The sequence below is a fragment of the Bombina bombina genome, chromosome 6 (assembly GCF_027579735.1).
Source record: "Bombina bombina isolate aBomBom1 chromosome 6, aBomBom1.pri, whole genome shotgun sequence".
In the NCBI taxonomy this organism is placed as follows: Eukaryota; Metazoa; Chordata; class Amphibia; order Anura; family Bombinatoridae; genus Bombina; species Bombina bombina.
The window spans coordinates 975707738-975727851 of record NC_069504.1 but is presented as its reverse complement, the minus strand read 5'-3'; positions in this window follow the sequence as shown (position 1 = coordinate 975727851).

Genomic DNA, 20114 nt, shown 5'->3' with positions numbered 1-20114 from the left:
CGATTTGCGGGTGTGGGAAGACTTTTTAACAAATTTTAATGTCATTTGTCTTTGGCTCTCTCCCCCTACTTCTAGCCAATTGTTGCATTTGTTTACAGACGCAGCGGGGTCTAAGGAATATGGGCCTTATTTTCAAGGTCAATGGTCTGCAGGCCCTTGGCCTTCAGACTGGAAAGAGAGAGGGCTCACGCGAAACCTTACATTATTAGAACTGTTCCCGATAGTGCTAGCAGTTGAGTTATGGGTAACATGCTTTGCAAATAAGATGGTGGTCTTTTGGACGAACAACCTCAGTGTTTTTCATGCAGTAAACAACCTATCAGCAACTTCGGCTGGGGTGGTTTGTTTGCTGAGACGCCTGGTGTTGCACTGTTTGGAGCTTAATGTTCAATTTCAAGCTCAACATGTCCCTGGTGTCAATAATGTCCTTGCTGATGCTCTATCGAGATTCAATTGGGCGACTTTTAGACGTCTTGCACCTAATGCTGCTCCAGAAGGTTTACCCTGTCCTGGTTTTCTTTGGCAGCTTCCAAGTCATGGATATCCCTGCTCCCTTTAGTACGGGCATCACTAGCCCAATCCACTTGGCGCTCGTATATGAGCTTGTGGGACGAATGGGAACAATTCTGTCAGCATCGGGTCTTGGAAGCTGTGGAGGCATCTCAGGCTACACTGTGTGACTGGCTGGTGAGTCTCAGGCAGTCGGGGGTTCGGCATGGGGGTATACACTCTAGGCTAGCGGCATTGTCATTCTTCTTTCGCACCATGGGCATGCCTGACCCGACTAGCGCTTTCTTTGTGCAGCAAGTTGTTAAAGGGTGGGGAAGATTGCAACCCCAGCATAAAGACCCTAGAGAGCCCATTACCCTCGCTCGGCTTGAGCGGCTGGTTGAGGCTTTAGGGCAAGTTTGCACTACGCAATACAAGTTTTTGTTGTTCCGTGCAGCCTTTGTCCTTGCTTATTCCACAGCCCTTAGGGTAAGCGAATTAGTATCCCCCTCCAATACACAGGTGGACAAAGGCCTGTTGGCTGATCATTTAAGATTTGCAACAGATACTCTGTTGTTGTATTTGCCACGGTCGAAAACAGATCAGCAGGGAAAAGGGGTTTGGATTTATATGCCCAAAACATCGGGGTCGTGCTGCCCAGTATCAGCCCTTACCCAATTCTGGGAAATGAGACCAGCCAAACTGGGTCACTCGAATGTGCATTGGGCTTGCATCCGCTGTTTATCCCTCCCCGGGGGTCAATCACTGGGGTTCCCTTCCCATAAGACATCCATTAGATGGTTAGGGGAGAGGGACATTTGTTGGCCTAGGTTAGCCCCCCTTATATCTGAGGCCCTGGTACGCTGGGGTCACATATTGATCATTCACCTTGGGGGTAACGATATGGGCGCCATTCCAGTGTTGGACTTGATCAAAATCATGCAAGCCGGGATTGCATGGATTAGGACTAGAATCCCGAATATTATCATTGATTGGTCCAATATTATTCCCAGACTGGAAAGGCGGCACATGGCCAGTCATAGCGCAGCCTATAGGGTGCGAAAAAAGATAAATGCCTCAATAGGCAAGACCGTCACGGGGGTGGGAGGCTTCGTGATTAAACATGACTCCATCACGGCCAATAAGCAGCACTACTATAGGAGGGATAGGGTTCACCTGCAGAATGTAGCCCTAGATATCTTTATTGAGGATATTAGAAGCTCTATAGTAACCCGCCTATAAGCAGGTTGTGGTTTGTTAGGGTGGCGGCAAGGGTAGCATTCTTTATGCTATCTTGTGGCGGGAGGTAGCGGCCCTGTTGCGTAGGAAATGGCAAAAAGGGGTGAGCGATGACCAGTCTAAAAATGGGAGGGGCGGACGTCCCCAAGTGCACGTGGGGTGCCCCTCCTTCCCCTTGCGGGTGGGTCACAAGAGCTCGACACCCCTCAGTAGCATTTCCTTGAGCAGAGAGCCTCACTGCTGCAGTTTCCGTTTGGGCAGTTTACCTCCAGCAGTGCTGGGTTATGTTTTTAGGGATAGTGCTTGCCGCCATCTTGCCTGTCGGTTCAGTTTTTCTGATGTTTCAGTTAAATAAATATTTCGACCCGTGACGGTCAAAAATTTTACCCACACTCAGTTTCTGTGTCTTTTATTTATTATGTTAAGTTATATATAGAAATGTTAATTTAAGTTAAGTCCTCTCTCCTGGTAACAACTGATAGGCATTTAATCCCTTACAAGGCTAATATTCTTCTTAACATTCCAAAACCCCAAAAGGAAAACAAACTATGCTTCCCTCACCTATGAGATGATATTATGTATGAAATCAATAACAACAACATAGGCCTATATTTAATACTTAGCGTGTTTCTTACAAAACTGTCATTCCTCAAAGACTGTCAGCATGAATCTAGGACTCTCATTATTCAACAATCAACCAGGAACAATTTCATCTGCAGCTTGATCCTTCTTTTCTTCCTCCAGGAATCTTTGTAATTGTCTTATAGATTTAAACAGTTTATATCCCGTTGGTGTGTGAATCCTCAATTTCGCTGGGTACAGTAGTGAAACTTGTCTTCTCTGATCTATAAGAGACTTGCAGTAAGGAGCGAACTCCCATCTTCTCCTGGTGACTTCAATTGAATAGTCCTAAAACAGTAGAATCTTTTTCCCTTCAAACAGTATGGGACCATTCTGCCTATATGCCCTGAGGATGGCAATCTTGTTTTTGAAATTTAGGTATTTGACCATGACTTGTCTTGGAAACTTTGTCTGATCTTTATTGCCGCCTGCAACTCCCACTCTATGCGCTCTCTCCAACTGGTAAGGAAGTGAATTATCTGGCAGCTTTAAAAGTTCAGGCAATGTTCTTTCTGTAAAATCTATGAGATTTGAGCTGGAGATTGATTCCGGCAGCCCCACTATACGAAGATTATTGCGGCGTGATCTGTTTTCCAGATCATCTATTTTTTCTGACAGAACTGCATTAGGTTTTTGGAGGGCTGTAATACTCGTGGACTGGGATCTCTGCAAAACTTGAACTTCTGATACACGGTGTTCAGCTCTTGTGATTCTATTAGAGATCTGCTTAAGGTCTGTCGCCACTGCATCCATGCCCGTCTGCAACTGCTCTATCTTTGGAAGAAATAGGGCCGAAAGCTGTGTTACAATAGGGTGTGGGTCTTGATTTGAGGTATCCAAGTCAGCATCTCTGCTGTCTGTTGTTGCAGGGTGTTCTGTATGCTGTTTGGCCTTTTTATCCGCTTGCTTATTTCTGGCTGCCATTGTGCTTGTAGCCTTCTGGAAGCTGCTGTAATATTTCTGCATACAGTGGTTACCTCAGCAGAGCTAACTAGGTCTGCACTTTCTGCCTGAACTGCAGTCTTCCTGTAATGTGCCCTGATGTCTAGAGCTCAATATGCTACAGCTCCCTTTTTCTAATATGTAGAAATATTCTTGTCCTTAAACCATAAGTTGTTTACTGAACTTAACGCCCACCTTTTGTGTGTTTATTTGCTTTTATTTTTGGGGGCAAACTTCTTTATCTCTCATGTATAACAGTCACTGAAAACAGTATCCAAGCAGCCCACAAGTGACTTTCCCTGTGGATTAGGCCATTATTAACTCATAGGTGAGGGATCTAGCTTTTCAATGTTCCACCATTATCTGTTGTTCCTCTTTAGGTCCTATATACCGGCATTTTCTGTGATCTACCACAGTGAAATTTTTTTGACCCCTTGTACGCTGTCTAATATGTTTACTGGTGCGTGCTCCACGTGGCAATGGCTGCCTTAGATATTTCGCTCAACCTTCCTTAGATATGTGTCGTCGTTCATCATCACAGGGTGCTGTCCTCCCTTCTACCTTCTTGTGTCCGCTGTCACTGGCCAATTTAGACGCTCTGCGTGTAGGCCCTAATGCGCCTTAATCGCACTATTACAAATTTGCCTCCCGGTGGTGGAGCAGGTCTCGCAGCTCCCTCCTCGGTCTCTGCCTGGCTGGTAACTACTTATACCGCTCAAGGTAGCTTTTTGGAGCGGGCTGTGTAGTTTGTTTGCTCCCAATATTAGAGCGATCAAGGAGCTCTTTTCAGTGCGACTGTACCCACGGCCCGCCCACCGGAAGTCCATTCCATCCCAATTTTAATCTCCCTCCTCTCCCTCCACTTTTTTCACACCAGATACCCCTCTAGACCCTTATCCCATTCCTTCTCTACCAGACCCTCCCAACACACTCACACACACACACAAACACCAGATCCAAAGAAAAAAATTGTTTTGCAAATTTTATTCTATTATATTTTCTTTAACAGACATAATACACCTCTTATTTTTATGCAAAAATGGTACTTGTCCCACTCTCCCTAGAGAGGCCAAAAACAAAATTCTGCAACCTAGGTTTTCAAAATGTTGCACATTCCTTAAACCAACTATTTGAACATTTGATTCATTTGCAGGTTACATCATTTGCGTTCTGACCTCTCTATGAAGCATGGGACATGCCCGATTTTTATACAAAAAGTAAAAATAAAAAAGATGTTTTATGTCCATTAAAAATATAATTAAAAACAAAAATTCTACAACAACTGGTCCTGCCATGCCATGCAAAACATGGTGTCCTATGGTGGCTTAGTGGTGATCTTTGTTGATTTGGAAGCTAAAAGTCAAGAGTTCAAATCCAGCTTTTGCTATGTACTCTTTGTAATGCAAGTCCTACAAATATCCTTTCCTAAATCAGCTTTATTGATTTGCAGGCTACTGAATTTGTGTTTTGACCTCTCCATAGAGTTTTGAGACAAGCACAATTTATTAATGTATTTATTTTTAACCAAAGGAAGATGCATTTAAAGGGACAGTAAAGTCAAAATTAGACATTCGCGATTCAGACAAAGCATACATTTTTAAACAACTTTCCAATTTACTTCTATTATTTATTTATTTTCCTACTCTTGTTATCTTTTGTTGAAGGGTTTACCGAGGTAAGATCAGGAGCAGCAAAGCACCTGGGTGCAAGTTGATGATTGATGGCTGCATATATATGCCTATTGTCATTGGCTTCCCCATGTGTTCAGTTTTAAACCAGTAGTGGATTGCTGCTCCTTCAACAAATGAATGATACCAAGAGCAGGAATCAAATTTGATAAAATAAGTAAACTGGAAAGTTGTTTAAAATAGTATGTTCTGTCTGAATCATGAAAGAAAAATTTGGGGTTTTATGTGCCTTTAATAATTGTCTAAAATCATAAAAAAATGTGGTAGTTGCCCTGACAGGGGCAAGCGTAGGAATCCGTGGTGGTGCGGTGCTTAGCTTACCTGCAAGTTGAAGGTTTAAAGTTTGTAAACCATCAGCTGGCACAGGTTCCTCATGGGGAATGTCCTTCTAGCAGTCTGAATATCAATGTCTGTTTTGGAAATGTCATTTTCTATTCTATTTTATTTTCCTTGAGAAAGCCATCTCTTTACTGTTGTGGCATAGTTGTTGACTCCTTGGCACATGATCATCACTATACTGTTCAGACACTCTTTCTGGCATTAAAGAAACATGAAAGCCATGTTAAAGCAAGCCATCTCTCTACTGTGTACACACAGTTTCTGAGGTCAATGGTCTGAAATCAGCAAAATAATGGGTAGTGGCCCTGCGGGTTTGGGTGGTGTGGGTCATTGTGGCTCTGTGGTTTGCTTAGCAGTGGTGCACAGCAGCAGCTGAAGCTTGGAATTCAGCTGTGGCATCAAAGCTTTTACGGTGGTGTATCCAGCTAGTGAAACATTACAAAAAGCAACCCAAGAATTTATCTAGCTTTGCAAACTTTATTCTATGTTTTGAAAAGAAGTCATGTCTAAGACCTAGGGTCACCTACAGCTATGGCACATTTCAATGGATGGATGCAAAGCCTAAAAGCATGAAAATAAAATGCCTTTTGGTTTCTCCCCACATTCCTGCAGAAAGCAGCTGTAGACCCCTGGCTAGCTGAATGCCCCAGTCAACTGAAAGTAGAGCATAGCGATCCTGCTAATTTTTCTTATGTTGCTTAACCTCGCCTAAATGCTATTACTAGCCAGCCAAAGACGTGTTTTTTTTATTATTGCAAACTGCATTCCGATCAACATGCTGCCTGTAATAATTAAAGAAATATGAGACAATGCGTAATCGGGAGAATAAGGAAAGCAGTAGTTCAGAAAACCCACAGATAACTCTCTTAATGGGCCCTTATTTTTGAATTGATTATAAAGGGTATCATTTCTTTCATGTTGGAATCAAGCAATGATACTTTGCTGCACAGTTGGAGGTTAACTCTTGCCCTCAAGGGCAGGGAGGAGACCGTAATCCACGGAAAGATGGCTGATTTTTATCATGCCGGCTTATGTATATTGCTATCCCCAGAAGATAAGCATTTCTCAAAAGGGCCTTGCAAATGCACCTACATATCAGATTTACCCAGAGCTACCTCTAGCAATGCTAATGTAGTACAGAAAGGCAAAATCAGCAGAGGGCGACTGGTATGCCATCAGTTCCTCTTCTCCTTGAGATCTAATGTACCCTGAATCTGTTCCTTCCTTTCCATGCTCCGGGAGTAGCACGGCAGCAGCTTTCAAGAAATCTTTCCAAAGGAAAGTTTCAGATGAAATCATATAGTTTACTTGCTGTCTGAAAGCTACTGCCTTAACATGAACCCATGTCCAGAAAAGCAGTCTGCAAGGGGAAATACAGTACAACTGTGATCCCTGCAACAGTGCAAGGAGAGGCCCTTACTTTATCGTGCCCCAGAACATTTGCTTTTAAGGCTTACAGAGCATCCTAGCTTCCCCGCCCAAAGGCATTCTTCTGGCTGTAGTAAAAACTATCTCATTGACAGGCCCTACACTCCTTGCCTTTGACTTATGGAGAAGGAAACAGCATGAACAAATGCCACATGGGCACTGAAGCTGTATCCCGCCTTGACTAGAAATGCAGATTTTATATTATAATTTATTAGTGATAAATTGACACTGTAAATTCTATTTGCATACATTTCACTTGCCTACAGAGATTTCCTGTCAGTTGTTTAAAAAAAATTGTTTTGTTGGATTGTGTTGAAAAATAATTTTAAAAATCTTTTATAAACTCAGATTTGGTTAAAGCCGTAATTTTCTTTTTGTTATGTATTAGCAACTTCAATATATTATCATATTAAAAATCTACTATATTAAGTATTGTCTTAAATTCTTGATATGGCTCTATGGTAAATATGTTTATTTTTATCTTATAAAATGATTATTTAAGAACAAAAAATATATGATATTAGTGATTAGAAAATGCATTTTTTTATTTACTTATTTATAAAGGGGTTAAACACAGGTGGGTTCCACCTGGGAGTTGGATTTTTAAGAGTACTACACAATAATACTAGAACTGACATGAGATCTTGCCCTGCTACCTGTATTCCCTGTCCATTGTACGCCTACATCAGACCTCAGTGAAGGTCCTCAGACTAATTAGCCATATACCAAAATCAGATCTCAGATCATACTTTATTAGTTATGTATCCAGCATATATATATATATATATATATATATATATATATATATATATATATATATATATATATATTCTTGTAACCCTACTTCAGAGCTGCAAACGTTGTTTAAATAATTTGTGGTAATTTCTATATGATAAACGTTATTTATTCTAATTAGCAGGATCATTGCATGGTTTACCCCTCAACAGCAAAAGAAAATTATATTTTACTTTCTACACAGTGCCATCTATTGGTTGATTTCTATGCACCTTCATACACATTTAATAAAGAGATTTTTATATTTCTGCAAAACAACACTCCAGAAAAGGATTAATTTTTTTATTTTTTTCAAGGATCCTTTTAAAGCAAAGGGAGATATTCTGGATATGTCACCATTACAATGTGCATGATGAATGTGGTCATCTTTTGCATTAGGTTCTCAGTATGGACAACAGCCATTTGCCATCATTTTGTAGCTAGGAAAAGAGGTCACCATCAACTAAGACCACTAGTTGGAAGTACCTGTGACATTAGCAGGAACATTAGAGGGAACAAGGGACTGCACTGTAAAACAGAAACTTCCTTATTACTAAAGATATGGAGTGGTAAGTTTTTAAAGTCCACAACTCAACCCCTAAATCACTTAAAGGGAATGACACTTCCTGAACTCTTGGCTTTTAAAATAATCCAAAAATAAGCACAAATGGGATAAGTGACTATTATTTGAAAGAGTCACATAAGAAGGTAACTATCTTCTGATTACTATTACAACAGTGTTTTTATAACAGATACATCAGGGTTCAAGTTAAGCCGGAACGCATTGGAACTGAGTTCCTGCACTATTTTTGTAGAAGGAACTTAGTTCCCCCTGGACAGAGAACAATAATGCTTCAGTAAACACTGTTTCTGCTGGTGAGATGAGCTGAAGTAAAGTCTTGTTAGAGGGATTGTGAGATCCTCTAGTAATGAATTTCAAGAAACTCCAGCCACCAATTTCTTTTAAAAGACCTTTATTCTTTTGTCATGGGTCCCATTGATATACAACGTTTCAAGCCAGCATTAGGCTCTTAGTCATGTACACTTTAGCTATACAGGTTTCTGTTACTTATACCTGCACCTGTTAATCACTCACCTGATGTTAATTAACCCATTCCATAAGGAACACAACCATTGCTATTGCAACAGTGACATCTTGTGGATGAAAAATATAGTACACCACTGTTTTTATTCTGAATTTTTCAGTGTTCCTTCATGGAATGGATGAACACCATCACATATTCTTAAAACCACATAAAACCTATATACAATTTAAAAAGAGGAGTATAAAATCCCAATATCTATAGAGCCACATAGAGCCACATAATAGGTTCAGTCAAAAAATAACCAGTGTCTTGAAAAGACACTGGCATATAATAAGGGAATGTAATCCACAAGTAGAAGAATTCAAACAGGTGCCCATGGTAGCATATAAGAAAAATAAAAGTATCAAGGATTTGATTGTACACACTGACATAGGTTCTGCTAAAAGAAATATCCAATCAACTATTGGTAGTAAAAATAATGGTTATTATCCGTGCTTGAACTGCAGTCATTGCAGTTCTATGATAAAAGGAAAAAACTTCTATCATCCAACTAGCGGACGTAAATTCACAATAAATAAATATTTTACATGCAGAACTACCTTTGCTATTTATATGATCAAGTGTCCATGTGGACTTATCTATATAGGCGAGACCTGCAGAGAGGTAAGGGAGAGGATAACAGAACATAAATCAAACATAAGATGTAAAAACATGGAGGCTCCTGTGTCCTCTCACTTCCTCTCTGCAGGTCATAATATTAGTCAACTTAGATTCCTTATCATAGATCAGGTAATGAAACCAAGGAGGGGTGGTGACAGGGAACATCTCCTCAAAATGAGGGAGATGTTCTGGATCCATAAATTAGATTGCCTGACCCCTAGGGGTCTAAATAAAGACTTTGATTGGAGTCTGTTTTGTTGACTTCTAATCAATTATGTAGCATATGGATAAGTCAACTAATAAATATATTATGGGTACAGACATTAATATCTAAGGATAATAATAACTGGTCAAATACTGGCAAATAGGATTTGAGATATTTTTTTGAAAAAACAGGCGCTTTTGGGAAGGTATATCTCTTTAAATTTATCTGTATGATTATCTTTTTGTCTGAAATTTATGATAATGAGAATGTATTATGTACATTGATCCCTATTACTGTGGCTCTATAGATATTGGGATTTTATACTCCTCTTTTTAAATTGTATATAGGTTTTATGTGGTTTTAAGAATATGTGATGGTGTTCATCTATTCCATGAAGGAACACTGAAAAATTCAGAATAAAAACAGTGGTGTACTATATTTTTCATCCACAAGATGTCACTGTTGCAATAGCAATGGTTGTGTTCCTTATGGAATGGGTTAATTAACATCAGGTGAGTGATTAACAGGTGCAGGTATAAGTAACAGAAACCTGTATAGCTAAAGTGTACATGACTAAGAGCCTAATGCTGGCTTGAAACGTTGTATATCAATGGGACCCATGACAAAAGAATAAAGGTCTTTTAAAAGAAACTGGTGGCTGGAGTTTCTTGAAATTTATGGACTTTGGTGAGACTTGGCAAGTCTGTTACTCCGTGCCCCACTAAAAGAGGAAAATTGGTGTGCTGTTTTCCATTATTTTGATTCTATCCTCTAGTAATGGGCAGTAACACTTTCTACAATACACTAAATGCAAACCTGTCTGCGGTCCAGCTGTGTGATCACCCCGCACTGTGTGGAACACATGGTGTTTACATTTCTGTATAACTTGCTCTGGTTATTTAGCCCCCTCAGCAGAAATAGAACTATTGCACCTTAAGTGGGTAAGACTCTGTGACAGAGGAGGAATCTCAGACCCAAAGGCAACCATTCAACACTTCATTGGTTTTAATTTGCTTTCATTAACCAAAGTGTATAGATTATATACATATAAATACAGTGTGTGTATGTATGTAAGTGTGTGTATAAACCAATATGAATTGTGAGAGGTTGGAAGTCTTGGTGAGTTCCCACAATTTTATTTTTAGGACTTGACCGCTGAGATACATAACCACATGGGAAAATATCAAGGTAGGGCATACAATATGTTGCCCTCAACAATACATCCAGAAACTTGATACCTCTACTTCAAAGCAGGAAAGCGTTCTCAGACAAGAGGTCCTGATGCTGTCATGTAAATGTCATAACAATAAAAATACCTCAGTGCATTGGTTCTATCTTGGGGTTCCTGGTGACTATTTAGATTTTTCTTACCTTAGAAATTCATCTAAATAAAATAAAAATGAGGTCTTGCCGGTCAAGGAAGGATATTTCTGTTCTTTAAACTGTCAAGTGGTCGTCAAGGTAATAATAACAGGTGTAGCAGTATGCATACATTGTCAAAATTGTCTGAAGTTATTCCCCTGAGAAATCAAAATTTTTTGTAATTAAAAAAAAAAAATATCTAACATTTTCATACATTTCCTTGAGTCTTTCTAGTGTTGCTCTGTAAAAAGGGACATTTGCGCTGAAGGGTAAGCTTTAGGAGGGACAGCAGTACAGAACAGTTGGGAGTTCAGTATTTTTATGGTTAAATATTTTATACCTAACACTATACATTTTAACTTCTGATTTTTAACTATTATTTTTTTACTGAGTAACATATGTGTACAATCCTAAATATTGGTGTACTGAATTTATTTTTTATTTCATATTGTGCATACCCGTGTTATTTACTAAAAAAAGATTTATCTGGTGAGAAAAAATAAATGAATGCGTAAATGCAGACGCTCCTGTAAAAGTAAGGAGTGGTTATTGTTTTGGCGAAAAGTAAATAACTGTGTATCATGTTTACATGCTATATTTTATAAGAATAGATTAATTAATTGTAATTATTAACCCTTTAAGGACACAGCTTTCAGTTTGCTCAATTGTTTTATGACGGAAAAATTCCGTCATATGTCTTTAAGAGGTTAAGCAACCAATAGATGGCACTATGAAATGTGCTACAATGTAAACAGTGAATATCCAATAGATGACACTTTTTAACAAGCTGCATTTTTGTAGTCTTGATAGAGTTAATGATTTATTAATTTGCAATTGTTTGCAATGTTTAAAGGGAATGCTAAATTTAAAATTAAACTTTCATGATTTAGAAAGAGCATGTTTTAAGAGAATTTCTAATTTACTTCCATTATCAAATTTTACACAGCCTATTGATATGCACAATTTCTGAGTAGGGTTGCCACCTGTTCTAAAATGGCTGTGGAAAACCCAGAATAAAGTGGTATGTCCCATGTCCCAGTGTTAACCACCCATGTCCCAGACTCCTCCTCCCCACTCTCTATACTCCCTTTCACAGCAAGCATTAAACTTAATTTTCTTCTTAAATGGAAAGAGTCCACAGCTGCATTCATTACTTTTGGGAAATAAGAATCTGGCCACCAGGAGGAGGCAAAGACACCCCAGCCAAAGGCTTAAATACTCCTCCCACTCCCCTTATCCCCCAGTCATTCTTTGCCTTTCATCCCAGGAGGTTGGCAGAGAGGTGTCAGAATTTATTTTGTCTCTTATGGAGGGTAGTACTCTTCAGCATGGGGCAGAAGTTTTAAGTAATCCTGTCAGTTTCTCAGTGAGGGTTGGATGAAAGTTAGAGTCCGGAGATGCAGGGAGAGTCTTTCTGCGAAACCAACCCAGACTCATGTTAACAGCTCCTGCTTTCTTCTCTCAAGTCCATGGCGAAGGTGATGCTACTATCCGTAATACACTTGAAGGGCCATATTCCTGTTCCACGGCATAGATTCTGGTAAGATCGTTTCATTTTACTTTCTTCATGAATGTACTGTAATACAAATGTTTTCCCAAGAGGCTACCACCTTGCGGGTCTAACTTAACATAAGGGTCTCAGTCAGTTTCCTTTAGTATCTTGGAATCAAGGTTTAATATCTCCTGAGGGGGGTTATTGAACAGGGGGATTTATAATCATGTTTGTTATGTGATTCAACTGGCTTATGTGTGATGTTTACTGGGCTCGTGGTTGGAACATTGAGGCCTTCAGAAGTGACGCAACCTTATGGTTGGGCGCGCTTTTTTGGACTGTGTGGTTCACCTTGTGGTCAGGCGTGGTTACGTTCCGTCTTCTATTTCCGCATTCCCGACCTTGTGGCAAAGGAAAAATTTGAGTCCGCAGATGTCTGGTCATAGGAGGTGGGTAGTGCCCCAGCCATTATGGGTGTCAGGTGCTGTTTTTGTTTTACTTTTTTAGTCCATATTTGCATATCCTGCACCCACTTATGGAGGATTCTGATGCTGAGACTGTTCAAATTTCAGATTCAGTTATGGAGGATTCTGATACTGAGACTAATTTAATTTTAGACTCAGATTCTGCGTCCGGTGAAGAATCCGGATTGGCCTTGTTGACACATGTCAACCAGTTCTGTTCTGTATGCCATTTGAGAGCACCTTGTTTCTCGGGCTCAGGGATCAAGGGACAGCTGAGCCATCCGCCTCTGGGGGTCCCATCCTCCGAGAGGCGATTTCCCTACCGCTCCATACTTCTATACATGCGGATAACCCAGTTTATGATTATTCCTTCATGCAGGGGGGCGTGTTCCCCCCGGAGATTGCAGCACATTTTCGCTTCCGCATATTTTTGGCGATTATTCATCTGCAGAGTCCAGACATTTATTTGCAATTGTGCTTGTGCCCTATTGTCCCAGGTCTCCTGACCTCTACAGTTTCTTGCGGGTGTAACTGTTCCTGAGTGTTGCGCCTTTTGTTACAGAATTGCGCGCCTTCACGTATTGCTCAAACATGTTTTTCAGTTATTAAATAACCCTATCCTTATTGGATACGGGAGTTTTCAGCCTGCTAATTCGAATGGTGCACCTCATTAGACATATGGGGATGATGTAATCTCCTGATTGTTCATTTTCCGAGATTGTTCCAAGTTTCTGGAAGATCTGGGCTCCATTTGGCTGGTCCTGCGGGTAGGCCTGTTTGTTCTTGGGCATTAACCTCTGGGTTGACTTATATTTTATTTTATCCGATGGGATGTTTTTTGTTTTGTTTATTGTTTACTTCGGGAACTCTCTGGGATCGATACTCTTTGTTACTTTGTTTTGGACAGGTTAGTCCTAAGTTAAAATGTCTGTTTTCCCTTCTTCCCCTCTGAGGGAGGATTTATGCAGCCTGCCGGTTAGGACCCTGGGTGCAGGCTGGTCCTGTTGGGTTCGGTTCGTTCTTGTGGCTGTTCAGACACATGGCGCTGTTCGAGGCAATGAGTGCCCATGTTATTATTTGTTTTACATGTTTCAACTACGCATCAAGAGGCCTGTGGGCCCATGAGGTGGGAAGGATTGTTTCAGTTCTTATAGCCTTCATCTGGATGCTTGGGTTAGCAGAGTTTCCGCTGCATCACTCTCTCTTACGTCTGGTATTATCGGACTATAGAGTTCCTCCCCCACGTAGTGGAGGGATGGAGGGCTGAGCACCCTCTTACCACCGTTTGAGTGATTTGGCCTTCTTTTGAGGCTCTGGATTTGTCCGTTTTGGACTTGGTCCATCTACAGCTAGTAGTTGAATAGCTGCCTAGCATGCGGAAGGTTTGCAGTTTGATTCTGCTGCAGCTCCTTGCACCTTGAAGGTGTGCTCACAGGCTGTTTAATGTAACCAGCTGCAGCTATTGTTCATTATCTGTGTACTGTCTAGCTGACTATGAGACCTTCTTGGTCGTCCCCCGTTGTCTCCGAGTGGGTTAAGTCTCCTTTTAGGGACCTGAGTTTCCCTCCGGGAGATGGTTGATCCCTGTTTGGGACTTTGTGCCTTTTTCTCTCTGTAGCCCTCTGTTGATAGGGAGGTGATGTGGACACTAGTCCTGCTTGAGGTGTTTTGGCCTCAAGGTTTTCCTTGCTTGTTGTCCCGAGGTCGTGTTGGAAGTCTAGGGGCTCTAGAGTCGTTATTCGACTGTTATCACCTTGCTCCATGGAGCGTAGTCCTTTAGCAAGGAGTGGTTTCTTCCTTCGGTTTAAACTTACGAGTTCTTCTGGTTATCCTGATTTTTCTGGATATTGCATTAATATCCCTTGGGTCTGTTTTTTTTATCAGATGGGGTGTTAAGTTCTTGCCCGGACCTGTTTTCTCCCTGAGGCTTCCGGATGCTCAGGCTTCGCTCAGCGTTTTCCCTTGTGGACCCAGTTGTGGGTTGTTACCAGACTCTTAGGCCTAGGGGCTGGTTTGGGGTTCTTGAGCTATGTCTCTTACTCGGTTTACTTGACCTGGTTATAGTTGGCCAGGTTTTCTGAGTGTCTGTTGCTCATTGGTCTTGGTGCGCCCTGGAGTTGGCTTCCCTGGGTCAGCTTGCTATGGTAACCCTTGGATTCACTGCTCTGCAAGCGAATGGGTTTGCAGTGTCTCTGCTGCATCTATCACACAGGGGATGTGATTGGGGAGCTGCTTTTTAGGGGAGTCCTTTCCAAGGGCATCTGTGTTGGGGGTTGATTTCTCCTTAGCCTGTAGCTTCGTACCTAGAGGAGTTACCTTCTTGCTCCTTCCTTTTCTTAAGGGGTTTATTCTCACTCTTATGGTGATGTGGTCCATTTCTTGGGGCTTCTCGGATCAGGAGGTTGGAACTGTGTAACTTAGCAGAGAGGGGTGTCTCTCTGGGGTGTTATGTTCCATCTGGTGTCTTGCTAGCTCCGTGTCAACACTTTGTTGGATCTTTTTGCTAGATCCTTTGAGTCTACGGCCTTGTCGTCTGTTCTAGGATTCGGGTTGTACCCGTAATCTGTGAGGATGGCTGTGGCCATTCTTCCGCTAATTCGTGAGTAGGCTTGGGGTTCTTCCATTATCCCTGTTTTGGATCCACTGATGCTGGGCTGGTCCGGCTGGGCGTGGGTTCGGATAGACGTTGTCATTTTCAGGAACTAGGTGGGCGTAGTTGCTAGCTCCCTAAGCTTACAGGCAGAGGGTTCAGGTTTACACCTCCTTCAGGCTCTGGGTGTATCCTCTCCTTTCAGGGGGGCCTCAAATGAGGTTTTGTGTTCCCCTTTTGGAGACCTGTGTGTAGGTCTGGCGGCTTCGATTGCCTAGAGAGTGTCCTCTGTCTGGGGGTTATTTTTTGCAGTCTGTTCTCCTGTTGGCCGCTTCTTCTTATTAGCAAGTATCCTCTGTGTCGCCCTGTTGTGGGCTCTGTTTTCCCGACTCGGTTTTTTTGTCTGGGTCTGTTACACATTTTTTTGTGGTTAAATACTTTGTATTCCAAGTTCGGACGCTGTGAGGACTTCGTCTTCCGTTGCCTTTCGGTGCTTTGCATGATGTTGAGAGAAGGGTTTCTCTGTTTCCATGCCCGGTCCTAAACCTATGGTTTCTGCTTGGTCTGGGCGTAGTCTCCCCTTGTTCATCAGGACCAATTTGGGTCTTGTGAGCTGGACTCGTTATTGGGGATTTTTCCTTATGGTTTCTGTGGTGACCTTTCGGTTTCCCTTCAGTTCTTCTTTGCCGTATCTCTTTGGGAGTTTAGGCTGGTGTTCCCTTCATTAGTGATGGGTGAGTGGTGAGGGACCGACTATTGGGTGACAGTGTCTCCTGGAGGACTGTTGGCTCAGTTGAGTCTGATTTTCTGGTCTCTAGCTAGGCTTCTGGACTATCTGTGGTCAGTGTCCTTGGGACCTTTCCTTTCAAAGTTTCTCGGCTTCAGACGAAGCAGGGTTTTTGTTGGGTAGTGGTTTCAGACCTAGTGCCCTCAGAATGGGCCGCCTATTGTACCCTCCCGTCTTGGCATTCAGTGTCCTCTATAGCTTGGGTATTGTTTTCCCAAAAGTAATGAATGCAGCTGTGGACTCTTTCCATTTAAGAAGAAAAACATAAATTATGATTACCTGATAATTTTCTTTTATTCTGATGGAAAGAGTCCACAGTTCCCCGCCCATCATTTTTTTGTGGGGCGTCCTTCTGTTATCTTCTGGCACCTTTTAAGCTGATATTTCTTCTACTGGTCCTTGTTCCTTGGCTGAATGGCTGGGGGATGAGGGGGGTGGGAGGAGTATTTAAGCCTTTGGTTGGGGTGTATTTGCTTCCTTTTGGTTGCCAGGCTGTTATTTTCCAAAAGTAATGAATGCTGCTGTGGACTCTTTCCATCAGAAGAAAAGAAAATTATCAGGTAAGCATAATTTATGTTATAGGCTTGGCCAGGTAAGGGTAAGCAAAGGTGGGGAAACTGTGGGAGTGGCTGCAGGCTGGAGCTAGGTGGTGGTAGTAATAGAGGGTGCAGATGACGTGATCCTATAACATGTGACCAGTTGTTTTGTAAAGCTCAGACCCAGTGGGAGAGAGACAGAGTGCACAGTGGGCAGCGTGAAAGATTGTGTGCAACTGCCAGGCCAGCCGAGCTGAGTCACTGAGCTGATTGAGCCAGACCTGTATTCATTTAAAATATATATTTATTATCTAGACTACTTTGAAGTCACTGCTATTTATTGCTGCATTATATATAAACTGCCAAACACTAGTAGGGCCACCTGACCTACACAATGTCTACCATGCTGGGCACATTCAGTCAGACAACACCAGCATGAGTTTATCCACCAGACACCAATCCTCACACCATCCCTGCCAGGACAGACTAAGTCACTTAGTAGGGCCGCTGCCATAATAATTAGCAGTCAGTGTCTGTATTGTGCCAGCCAAAGCTACGCCAACCCCCTGCCCACTACTGCTAGAGCTCTCTGCCATGCCACTTGCAGACCAAATATGAAAAATTTGATAGTTTAGTGAGATTGTGTGAAGACAAGCACACAAGCCACGCCCCTTCAAGCCCTGACCATACCTCCACTGCTCCCATTTTAAAAGTGTGCAGGAATCGTCTGGCCAAATGGTGACAACCCTATTTCTGAGACACCAGCTCCTACTGAGCATGTGCACAAGTTTACAGTGCATACTAGTCTGTGATTGGTTGATTGTATGTGGAAAACACATAGGTTTTGTCAGACTTTTTGCATTTTCTTTTTATTATGCTCTTGTTAGTTATGAAATTTTACTGCCACGTTTGTATGTCTTTTCCACATATACTGAAATTGTCAATTGCTAAGTCTGTAGTGAATTGTGCTGCTGTATCTATATAGATATTTTTTTCTGTCAATTTTTATTGAGGATAATAAGCTATACATGCATAAAGAAATGAATGAGGGTCATATAAGGTCACATATATATGCATCATGTTCAACAATCAAGGCTTCAAATATTAACATCATATTTGACATGCATGTTATGGTATAACCCAGATATCAAGGGTTAATAACTGATGAAAGATGCCCTGAATACGGGATCAGCAACACACGGACCCAGTTAATTCCCCCCAAACATGAGACCAAGCTCCATCTTGAGGGTAAAACAGAATGTGTTTTATTGAGGGCTATATGCCCAGTATTTATGCAAGTCTCCCACCCGGTTGACACTCCCTAGGAGACCAGATGGGGGATTGGAAGAAGATAGTACATTAGATAGAGGGAAGACGCCCTTTAACAGGATACAATAGAATTGCATTACTTAACCAAATAAACAATTAAACACAAGAAAACAATGGAGTCCTTCTTCACACCTGGCAGTCTGACTCTGGAGGTGATTAAACAATGTGAACGCTTATCACTTAAACTTAATTACAGTAAACAATAGCTGATGCCAGGAAACCTGTCTTTAGAAAATAGTTTCTCAAAACTGAACAAAGTTAGTTAGTTAACCCTTCCAGTACTGACAGAGGGGTCTGTCACAATGCATAAGTATACATAGAAAAATTCTTCCCTCATTATTATCTTTCCTCATGGTTTTCGCTCTTGGACCTTAGTATTGTGGATTCCTTATAAACAGGGGTTAATATTATTTCTATAAACATAAACAAACAAGTGTATCCTAAAACAAAATAGTTCTAGATAACTAAAACCATTTTTAAATAAGGATACATTAGCCAGAACTGGCACCACGTGTGAGCTATATAACAATGCTATTTAACTATAAAAATAACTAGTGGTTTATCTAATATAATCACAACGATCAAAGGAGAAATAAATATTTTCTTGCAGGTTTCTATGTCTCTCAAATCATATTTGCTATTGTACCACGCAGTAATATATATACTGATCTGGTGGTCTTGAGCAGTGGTGGTTAGCTTAATATGGATATAACTTCAGGTCTTATGTGTAGGTATGTAGGTATGTTCAGGTCTTTTTTCATTTGTTTTGGTATACTATTATTGGCATCAAAATGTTATATGTGAAAATCTCAATTCAGCAAGAGTTGATAAGCATCATTACCATATTACTATCTTTTATCTCCCCAGAGGAAAGGCCCGTGATAACCCAACACAGCATACAATAGTGACACCCTAACACCGGTTCTCATATCAAATTATATGCAAATATCATAATAAGCATTGTGACTCTAGAGTGTATACAATACCTACATTATATTGGTAAAGTTAACTAAATAAGAGGATATAGACATACTGGTTATAAATGATATAGTGGGTCACTATTATATAACCACTTGCAGAAATACATTAAGAAAAATAGAAAAAATGCATGTTATCTAAGTGCTTGGTGATTAAGGAACAAAGAAGAATAGATAGCCCAACATTATAACATTAGAACTATGTCTTTAACGTTTACCAGCAACTTTGCAGTGATATTGTGGTACATGTTAGTTCAACCATAAGGTTTTGTTTCCTTGTATGGTGTTGGTTTAAGTGTTCGGTTATGGTATCTCTGCTGAAGTTGAGCAACAGACCGAGGTGTAGGTTCCAATTCGGATGCCCTTATTGGATTCCCAGGAGGATTGTAAGCTTTCCGTGTACAGCGTGTTTCAGATTGCCCAGTGATATAATTTTTAACATCTCCTGGAGATATGAGGAGTGATGGAAAGTATGTCTCTCCAGTGCCCGTTACACTCAGAGAACCCCCCCCCCAAGCTCACTCAAGAGTGCAGGCAGTGTCGGACTCCTTCCCTATGCTTAAAGTTATATGAAGCTCCAACGATTTTTTGAGTTGACAGGGTTGTATATACTTTGGGTTTAGTCCGGTAAAGTCCAGAGTCGGTAAGGTGACATATGACGCTTCCCAAATACAGGCAGCAAGATCCGCTGAGGTTGTGTGTATATTTTTCGCCTGTGATTTCCTTTGTACTATTGGAGGCGCCATTTTAGGGATAATATTGTGATGTTTCCATTCTAGTGATATAGGTTCTCTGTCTCTCAGCTTGGCAGTTTGGTCTTCTTCTCCTAGCCATATTGTCGGGTTAGATCCGAAATTAATGTGGTGCTGTGGGACTGATTCCTCAGTTTTTGTAGATGGTCATTTTTTAATGAGATTTTGTAAATCCTGCTCTGAGGGCATCCTGTCCAGTATGGTTTGCAGTATGTCTTCTATTTTTGCAAACCGGAGGTCTATTATTTCCGGTTGGTTATCGATCCACATGGCTCTGTGTGTGTTCTCCTCTTTCTGTTCGAAGGTGCAGATTTAAGATTTTTAACTTTTAAGGTAATAAAAAAGACTTCTAACTTAAAGCTTGTTAGTAACAGTAACCAGTTCTGGCAAAACA